Below are 10997 nucleotides of genomic sequence, written 5' to 3' on the forward strand. Positions count from 1 at the left end.
GTAATCCCTTAATTTATCGAAATATTTTCGTTCCTTATCCAAGTTTTTCATATCCCCTGGTTAGTTATTCTCCCTGTCCAGTTTCCCATACATAATCTCCTCCACACCCATATCTCAAACATCCGCAGGCACCTAATACCATCTGGATTAACGACCTATTATCATAACTTGTTTTTTTCATGAAATTTTCTTCACTTTTCTATAAGTTTTATATAAAGAGTACGGGTTCTCACCAAAGTACTTCTTTACTGTTTTATGGAGTTGAAAAATTTTCTCGTGATATGGAAAGTTGAGATTTTAATGGCCTAATGCAGTTTGATACATGAATTTGAATTGAGACTTGAGTATTGTAAAAATATTTTGTATTTTCAACCAGTGTTATGTTTGCCCGTTTATTTCTTGACAATCTTTGCACTATCCGTATCAAAAACCTCACTGTCTCACATTCAAAACTTTTAAAAAAATATTTTTTGTTCAATATTGCTATTTTTGTGCTCAAAAATTCGTTATAAATTTCCCACTAAATTATCCACTGATGCACGATATTTTCAATGTAACCCTATCGAGACTCTTACAACTAAATCTTCTAAGTTCTTCGAAAGACTTTTCTCAAAATATAAAACGAAAGGCAGAATCTAAATGCGAAGGTTTGTCTTACGTCTCACCCATCACTGCCCAATCAAGAGTTACTTGCTTAATTACTTCGGTAAATATTTGTTATCCAACACCTTCAAAAAATTAATGTCTAATTAAAAGCGGATGATTCCAAGCGAATCTTCTCTCATGGCATGGTTCTTTCAATAAACAAGATTTAAAGTATGTTTCGACATACTTTACATCTTGTTAATAGGTTTTGTTCTAGATTATCGAATACTTTCATATTTTTTGGTAGTACAAGATGAATGCTAGAGGAACTGACTTCGTGGACAATGATTTCATGAAATTCAAAAGGCAAGTTTGTACGTTTCAATACTTATTAATTTTTAGGTACAGCTTAAACGCGCTTACGGTGCGTCACCTAATGTGAAGTTAATTTGCAATCATTCTTTCCTTTCTGTAGCCCAACTATTTCATTTCAATCACCTCCTTTGCCAATCAACTTTTGATCGATCTGAATTCAGACCGGTATGATATATTTTTCATTAATTTGGCTAGATCTCCTAGTATAGCAACACATGATGGAAATTTCAACTTTAACCTTCGATCTATGCTTCAATAAGTAGAAATGCGATCGCCGAAACAGAAATTTCCCTAAAATATCTGCCACCACAATATTTTGAACTCTACTCCTCCTGCACGTAAGCAAACAATTTACCCATCACACCTCCTCGGTACCTAATGTTTTTAGGTTTATGACTCAGTTGATGATTCCCAGTTATATCCTCCATACTCTACAAAAAAAATTATTGCGTATTAAACTGCGTTTAAAAATTCCGCATTTCTTCAAACTCATGGCACTGCTTGTTTTGAACTTTTTTTCAGAAGAATAAAATATAGATAACATTTAAGCGATGATAAAGGTGACCGAAACCTGAGATGAGCTGTGGTATGTAAAATATAATTTTTATATATAAACATAAAACATAGGTAAATAACCGTATTAAGATTCAAAATTTTGTCCTTAACTCTAAAGTTGAAGTCGAAATGTCTTTCTGAAAAGCAATTGCAAAATTTTAAAAATGGGATAATTTTAAATAATATGAATATCTGCTCTCGGTGCATACTAATTTTTATAACCACCATCGATAAAAGCACGCAAAAATGCAATCGCAATGTCGCAATGCACGCAAAAATTCGGAAGAAAGTCTTTCGGCTACCTTTCAATCCTACTTTATCAAAAATTAGCTAAACTTAAGTTCCAAAAAGAATAGTATGCTATTCCATACAGCAGTAAAATTTTAACTGTCCAAATTCACCTTAAATTTTCCAAACTACTCATTCAATTAGCCGAACAAGAAGTTTTGACAGCTGATGACATTTTCCAGAGTAACGTGCACTTTTACTCAAATCTAATCAACCAAATGCAGAATGCACCAGCTGGCGGCTAAGAAATACCATGTCAATAATCTTGGCAAGTGAATTAAGTTTTGTTTGCCCTCGTGATGAGAGTATTACGGACCCAGCGTCAAATATAGATATTGGAGAGAAAATTCTGGGCAAGAAAATGAAAATATAAAAATAATTTCCTCTCGGATTGGTAAGAAGCACGAAAAGGAAACGGATGTCCATCTCTTGTGCTGCCTTATTGAATGGACACCACTGGAAACAACATCTTAAAGGAGAGCAAGTGAAGAAGGTAGACGGACCAAGGGCTGAAGAGCCGTCAAGTTCATCCACCGTAAGGGGCCAGCGGGGGGTCGCTTGTGAGCCGAAACATCTGGGGCTGAATGTATGCCAACGGGAGCAAAAAGGTTTTGGGGCAGAGATGTGGGATGCGAGTAATGAACGACTCCACTGGAGGTGACCTGATTGCTGGGACAGTTTACGTCAAAGGGTGATCACCCTCGGAAGACCCGACAAAGTAGAGACCCCTGGCAACTCGCAAGCAAAAAGATATGTATGACAGGCAATTTTAAGACGGAGCAGGAACTTGGCATGTGAATTAGGTTTTTTTTCCTTAAAGGTGAGAGTATTATGGACCCAGAGTAAAAGATATTAATTGGAGAGAAAATTCTGGGCTTTAAAATGAAGATATACAAATCATTTCCTCACGGATTGGAAAGATGCACGAAAACGGAATGGATGTTAAAAAATTCTTCATTTTATTAACCTTATGTCTTTTCTTGCTTTTCAGTTTGTTTTTCAGTAGAAAAAATGTAGATAACAGTGCCTATTAAACGATGATAAAAGGGGATCGGGTTGGTGTGGTGGCGAGGGCGTTGGCTTCCCACCCGGTAGACTGGGGTTCAAATCCCGGCGGCAGCAGAGAATTTTCAGAGACTGGACGATCCCTGCTTGAATGTTGCGTGGAGGACATTTCAAGCGCAGCACTCCGTCCATCGGATGGGACATTAAGTCGTGGTCCCTTTGGCGCCTTTCGTTAAGAGCAGGCTAATGCCGACGCCGGGTTTCTCTCCACCCTTCCTTACCAACCCCTCCCTCATGGAGCAAATGACCGTAGCTGCCGCCTCCTCGAAACACCATACCATACGAAGATAAAGATGACCGAAATCTGAGATGAGCTGTGGTATAATGTAAATTAATGATATAAACATAAAACATAGTACGGTGCCGCACTGATCTGACCTTGTTTTTATTATTCATTATAATTTTCGCTTAAAAAGGTAGGTACTTAATTATTTTGTTATTACTCCTGCTGATGGATCATAGAACTATGCGAACAGGGGCATAAAATTCTTGTGAAACTAATCCTTCAACGACCTATACAAGTGCCTAGCAAAACGACGGGATATGAAAATTAGAGCTTTCCGGTGCGAGTGACGACGACAACAAAGGTCGATAAAACTGATTGATAGATGAGGTTCTTTCAAAGAAGTATTGAAGTGTTGCTAAAATTCCACTACGTGATTGGGAACTTCGTTTCCGTTGTAAAATACGAATTCATTCCTGAATACATTATTCGCTATCAAATAAATTATTAATTTTGGGGGAGCATTCATCATCTTTGTTCAGTTAGGGACACCAGGGGCGCAGCTAGGAATTAGGGCTGGGGGGGGGGGGGGTTTAGGTGCAACTAATACCGGGGTGTTTGGGGGGTATGGTATACCCTCCAGGATACGCGGTAGCTGCGAGATTAATAAATTGCGGAATTTTAAAGATAAATGGTTCAAAATGGTGAGTTTTACGGGTTCCTTAGGGATATTTTATTCATCCTTACACTATCCTAATAGTAATATCAATCCAATTAAGTAAAATGGATTAAACTTAAAACTTTCTCAGAGCTCTGGGGGGGGTTTTAACCCCCAAACCCCCCCCCCCCTCTCGCTGCGCCACTGAGGGACACATCCCATGCAAATAGCAAACATCACCTCCAGCAACTTTCTCCCGTTCCTCATGGATGCGGCCCAACCGCTGATTATTTGTTAGATTTCAAATTCGGGGCTCCTAATTGTTATCGGAACGTAATCACCATCTCGGTGACGTACACTTGATATTTGGAATCAAAATGAAGGGCGCCACTCTCCATACCTTTTTATTTCTCCTCGCGAAAGCGGCGTTCCGTTGCTTATGGCAGAGACGCCATGTGGAGAGGTTTGGAAGCTCTTACTCTTTGGCATAAAACAAGGAATACGAATCCAATATTTGAAAACGAAAAAAAAACGATGCAGGAACGCCGTTTCAGGACACTGAATCCTGATGGGCGGTTAAAAATTCCATCGTAAAGTTAAATAATCTTCTCTCATTGCTTCATGAAATTACTAAAATACAAGCTTAAATACTACCGAATATTTTCCTTCTCGTGATAAATACGAACGCGAGGTATGCTATTAAAACCTTTTCATCTCACAATAAATACCAGCATGAATAGCAATTCAAGGGAAAATAATGATTCAAAAATATCTGATTTGGGGAAACCCAATCGAAAAATCGATTCATTCGCATGGTGTCTGGAGTAAGTAAAGCCCTCAAGATGTCAGGACAAGCGTTCGAAGCTGTTTACGGAAAAATGGATAGGCGTGTAGTGTATAAAAGCACCTTGTGTGAACAAACCCCCTCGGTAAAAAGGGAAGTCAAACCGAAATGTTTGCATCACATATGCCAAAAGTGAGGCGATCAGGCAACTAGCATAAAATCATATTCTATTTTAAATCTCATGTTGTGTGATGCTTATTTTTAGAAGTTACTGAATGGATTCAACAATTCACGAGAGTTACCTGGATACTTTAATAAAATTAATAAAATAAGACCCTGCATGCTACTTTCAATGCGATAGATGTCCCTTACAAGGGTCCCTTATAATATATTAAATATAATTTTTTTTATCAAATATGAGCCATATTTTCCTTCAAATGATGCTTGCAACTTTTCCACGAGATATTTCAGCCGACATTAATTACCAGTAACATTGCCTTTTATACCCTGGATATGAAAAAGTTTGTTTTGCATCATGTCTCTCAGACATAAATATTCATGTATGTAGCTCAGGCGTATGTAATACCTAAACTTTGTTTACTCGTTTGTAATACACTAAATCGACCTGATGACGCAAAGGTCATGGCAGGGTAAAAAAAATAATTCTAATTATATGGATCACGCTAATTAGGTAGCGACGATTTTATTATAACTAATAATGAAATCAAGAGATGATTTCATAAATCATAAGAATATTAATGAATGACAATCAAAGAGAATATTTATTACAAAATGGATATTAAATTTTTAAAGCATGTTTAAATATAATATTATCACAGATTTCGGGAAAATTAGATTGATAATTAAAATTTGATTTTCAAATATTAAAAATACCGTATCGAGTTGAATACGTGAAAATTAATTGAGCGGAAATTCAGTGATAATGTATATTTCTCTTATTTCCTACACACAAACCTGTATAAGTCTTCCACACATTTTATATGAAAATGTGGATTCAAGTTTGGAGAATATATCACGACACATGATACACCTGATGAACAAAGCAGCCCACCGCATAGTGAGGACAAGATGGTAATGGCTTACATAATAAACGAGATAATAAGCATGACTTCAGCATTTACTCGCTAAATGCCCGCAGACAAAATTGATAATACGTATTACCAAGAAAAATCTCGAATACACATTTTGACAAATTTGGAAAAAAAATACCGGCTACTGATTCATCGGTTATAGAAAATGTTCCTTAATCCATAACGAGAATAACATACGCCAAAATTAATTAAATTATCTCTGCCATTTCCATAAGCCATTGCCGCTACTAATATGGGCGTCGTAATCCTCCAGCATAGAAACCAAATATTTATAATTACAGGTGACTTAACCACTTAAAAATGCAATAACAGAAATTAAATCAATAATTACAAGCGATGACCAAATTTCCACGGGCATATTTTAAAAGATACGTTGATTAGGTGCATTATGGTAGGCACGGTGGATTAGATTATTAAGGGCTTTATCATGTGGATCAACTTGATATTGATTAGTAACATTATTAAGGAGAATACTTAACTACGAGTGTGTGGCTCAATGTACAAGCTTATTAACAAATCCCCTGTCCAAATTATACAATCAACTCTTCAAACTCTTGGCTAATGCCAAAAATGACACGCGAAATAGCCTAGCCCAATACAGGGCCGTTTTTAAGAGTACGCGTCACTCCCACTCACCGATTTCTTTTTCGTGATTTTTATCATTCTTTATAATCTTAAGCTGTCATATTGAAGTTTTCAGGGTACATAGAAGAGTCCACACCTTTTTTTTACATTTTCCCTAATCCGTAAATATAAAACTTCAACTCGGCATTCTCTGTGTCGTAAAATTTTCCCATTTGAGATAAGGGCACATTTTGATAAAGATATACACTACAGAAAACCTGGAAATTTCAAGGTCATAGTGTTACTTTAAGAAGGGGAATTTTCCACAAAAAAAGACGAAGTACAACAGAACGAGAGCGAGTGACCGCCGTCTTACAGCAGAGATTGAATAGAAGTGTGTCGGGGGCCAGCGCAATAGTTTCCTTCGTCAAAGAAAACGAAAGGCATTGACTGCGATTCGTTACCCAAAATTAGCGTATTAATTATACACAAATTATTTGGTTTAAAAAAATCCCTGTTTAGAAGAATGTTAAAGATCAACTTTAACCTCATTTGAAAAAGGCCAGATTGGCGCCCATGCGATGCCACTCCACGTGACGAGTAGTCAGGAGTTTTACATCGTCTGAGATTACCAATGCATGCATGTGGCACAGAGCTCAGGAAAAATTTTCTTAATAATCACCTATTAAAATTGCCTATGGTCGGAAAGTTTCCTTCGTTTGATAGGGTACTAATAATCCTTATTTAAGCGAAGTGCTACCTGCTCTATCACCTTGCTACCTGCTAGCATCCTTCATCGTATCGGCGCTCATAGCCTTGCACCAAGGTAGCCTCACACGGCGACAGCTGGAACCAGAATGACGTCAAACGGGCTTTTCCCAGCATTCATACTTAGCCGTCACGTTTTCGCGCTTGAAAATTTTCACTTTTCATTTAATCGCGAAAAATAGATATCGTCATTTAAAAATCAAAAAGCATGAAATACGTACTCCATGAGTAATAATATTTCGATTTGGGGAATTTAAAAAAATAGGTAACTACCCTCTTATTGGGGGTCCTGCCTTCCTGAACCCACTAAGCTGGGCGGTACTCTACAAGGTATTCATGGATACGGCCTACCCGCACCATAGATTGAGCCTAATTCAGGACCCACATACCTTAAATCAGCGATGAGGAAAGTGCTACTGATAAAAATGCAATTGAGCTCATTATAATAATTGCACTTTCAAATTAATGATAAATTGCATTCTAAACTACTCTGAAAAAGTAATCAGACAGATTACAACTGCAATTGCATATTATTAGGCTTCTGTGCATGGCACATTCTATACCAATATATTTTTAAACGGAGAGTCGAGGCCGGATTTAGATGAAAAGAGGCCGTAGGCTATACCACTTTTAAGGTCCTTTCATCTCCCATTTTAAGCTGTTAAATTAAAGGAGGAAAAATAAAATATATCCATACTGAATATATATATGTTAAATGAAACATGCTGTGGCTGGTAGAACTTTTATCAAAAATTTGGCACGGATTATAAATATTTTAAAAGTTGACTATGTACAGGGCACCACTATTTTCTTGATTTGTACGTTCCACCACCTTCATTTTCACACGAAATTATTTTTATTTGTAACCGGGTGGTGTCCTAACACACCCCACCACACGCCTATTGAGGCTGCTTTCACGTTGAATGTATATGTAGATGAAAGTAAATACTATTACCTTTTGGCATGGCGTAATAAAATCGAGATGCCTCCTTGTACCGAAAACAGTATGAACAATTGCCTACAACGCACAAGTGACTGTGCAAAGGTGGAGAGGATTGAGAGTTACTAAAAGTCCATGATCCGTCGAAAGAGCTTACATGCAATAGCAGAAGATGACTGATTGTGAGCATAAATCATAGGCAGCCAAACCGCTCTAGGTCAGAAATATCAATATTCATAAACATAATCATTCAAAACAAGGAATCAAACAAATTTAAAACGTTGGCAAGAACTTAGTACTGCCAGATTGACTGTTTTTTACTAGTACTTTTTATTATACTACTGCAAGTAATATCATTATAATATACATTCTATGCTAAAAAATGTATTATATAATTCATAGATAGAACAAAATACTTGATTTTTCTGACAGTTTTCAATCATTTTATGTGGGGAAATGAAAAAATACCTTTATTCGCACCATTTAAGAAAGTAAAAGAACTAAATACAGTCATTGAATTAAATAGTATCGACATTCACATCACACGAAAAAGCAAGAAAAAATACAAATAGAACTAAGCAGTCAAGCATTTATTATAGTAGATATGTTGATGATTAAGATTTTTAATGTGGCTAACATAATAAAATTATACATTTTGACGGTTAAAAATACAGCAATTTTACAATGATTAGGAATTCCTTTAAAGAATTTTTAATTTTTTTTAGAATTTCAGAATCTTTAAAGAATAAAGATCACAGAATTTCACATTAAAATTTGTTTCATTACATAGAGATTTCATTCATTTTCCATAAATGTACTACTGTTTTAGCCAGGGATAACTCACTATTTGATTCCTTAAAATTAGCTTTCCAATATGCAATTACTAAGGAGTTAACTCTAAAGTTTGCTTGGAAAACTATTCAAGAGCACCCGCAAATGAGTGCAGTCGACAGATTCGTAAGATTTTCGCGCAAAATGATGAATTATCCATGTTACACCCCATCCCCACTAAATAAATTCTAAGTCAAGTCCCCACGATGAGGGAACAGTTTGGTTTTTGAGGGGGGCATGCACTACACTACTTTCTACACTACACGCAATATTAATGAAAATAAATACTTAACCAATCAAGCAACAATACCATTCACTCAATCACCAAATCACACTCATCCATTCATACATAGAAACATTCATTTGGTCCTACCTATCTATATCTCTTCATTATATACGCCTGAATTAATCTAACCCTTTAATGCGAAATCTTGCCAACGTCCTACGTACGAAAGCCTAACTAATTCGTTCTAATCTACGTTGTAACACCTAATTTTGAGTGGTTTGTTTTGGTATTTGGTGTGACGTAATACCAGCAATAATAAGCAGCAGAGGTGGAGTGAGGTAATTGTTGGGATTGTTGACGGCGCGAGAGGAAGTGAAAAGAGGAGAGTCGGATTGTGATAGTTATGGCGGACGGGTGTTCCCTCGCTCCCGAGTATGTATTATTTAAAGTGAAATAAAATGTTTGAAAGTAACGTGAAAACGAAGTGAAATTAATTGAAACGTTACAACGTTAATGCTCATTTCGTAATTGCTATTCTCCTACCCCAAATCTGAACCACAGCTGAAAAAAATACAGGGCATTAGCAAAGAAAGATATAAGCACTTTACCGAATGAACCGATAATAATGGTGAAAGTAGTGGGCAATGGACTATCACGAATATCGCTGATGCAACAGCTGACATTGAAGCCTCGTTCACAAAATTACTGCAGCATCACTTACACCATAAATCTCACACGCAAAAAGATTAAAATTTTAAAATCAATGGCCAAGAGCATTAGACCTCAAACAAAAATGCGTATTTTATAACTAGCGAGTTATATATAGCGAGCGAAAGGTGCACAAGAGTCCCTAAAAAAACATCTCCAATAGGACAGTGTTAGGACATTTTCCCTGAGAAAAAGCATTCGTATTCGTCCATTTGAAAAATATAATTAACTTAAAACACCACGTAAAATAAAAATGAAGCGAAAAGCTTCAATATGAGTCACATTACCTGTAGATTGTCGGCACTTGCTTGAACACGAATTTCGGCAAAATAATATTTTCAACGGACACTTGGGTCACTCATAATAATTATCTCCTTCAATTTTAAGTCGATTTCAAACACCACAAAACATTATAACACTTGTCGATTACAGAAAATCAGAGTGGTAAAGTTTCGGAAACACTAACGAACTCACCTCTTCACTCGTTACAACTTGCCGCCAGATTGCAAGAAATAGTCAGGAGAGGGTAGTTTCCTTCATCAAAGAAAACGAAAGGCATTGATTGCGATTCGTTACCCAACATTAGCGTATTCATAATGTAAATATCATTTGGTTTTAGATATCCCAGTTTAGACGAATGTTAATGGTCAACTTTAACCCCATTTGAAAAAGGCCAGATTGGCGCCCAAGCGATGCCACTCCACGTGACGTCGCAGGGACCTAGAGTTTTGCAAGTAGTTACGAGTAGAAAGGAGTTTTACATCGTCTGAGATTACCAATGCAAACATGACGCACAGATCTCAAGGAAAATTCTTTTAATAATCACCTATTAAAACTGCCTATGGTCGGAAAGTTTCCTTCGTTTGATAAGGTATTAATAATCCTTATTTAAGCCAAGAGCTACCTGCTAGCAGGGTACTCTGCTACCTGCTAGCAGCCTGTATCGTAGAGGCTCTCATATCCTCGCACCAAGGTCAGCGGCAGCGGGAACCAGAACAACATCACACGGAGATTTCCCATCATTCATACCTAGCCGTCGCGTTTTCGCGCGCTTGAAAATGTTCACTTTTCATTTAATCGCGAAAAGTGTATATCGTCATTTAAAAATCTAAAAGCGTGAAATGCGTACTCCAGGAGTAATAATCTTTCGATTTATGCAATAAAAAATAATAGGAAACCACCCTATTGTGCAGCAGCTGTAGCTATGTATTTAACTTTCCTACGGTCAACGGTCTGTCACTGCTGTGCCCCACCTCCCTACAAGTCTTATCTTCTCTCAATCTCATAAATTATGATGATATTTCAGCACTTCATC

The sequence above is a fragment of the Ischnura elegans genome, chromosome 8 (assembly GCF_921293095.1).
Source record: "Ischnura elegans chromosome 8, ioIscEleg1.1, whole genome shotgun sequence".
In the NCBI taxonomy this organism is placed as follows: domain Eukaryota; kingdom Metazoa; phylum Arthropoda; class Insecta; order Odonata; family Coenagrionidae; genus Ischnura; species Ischnura elegans.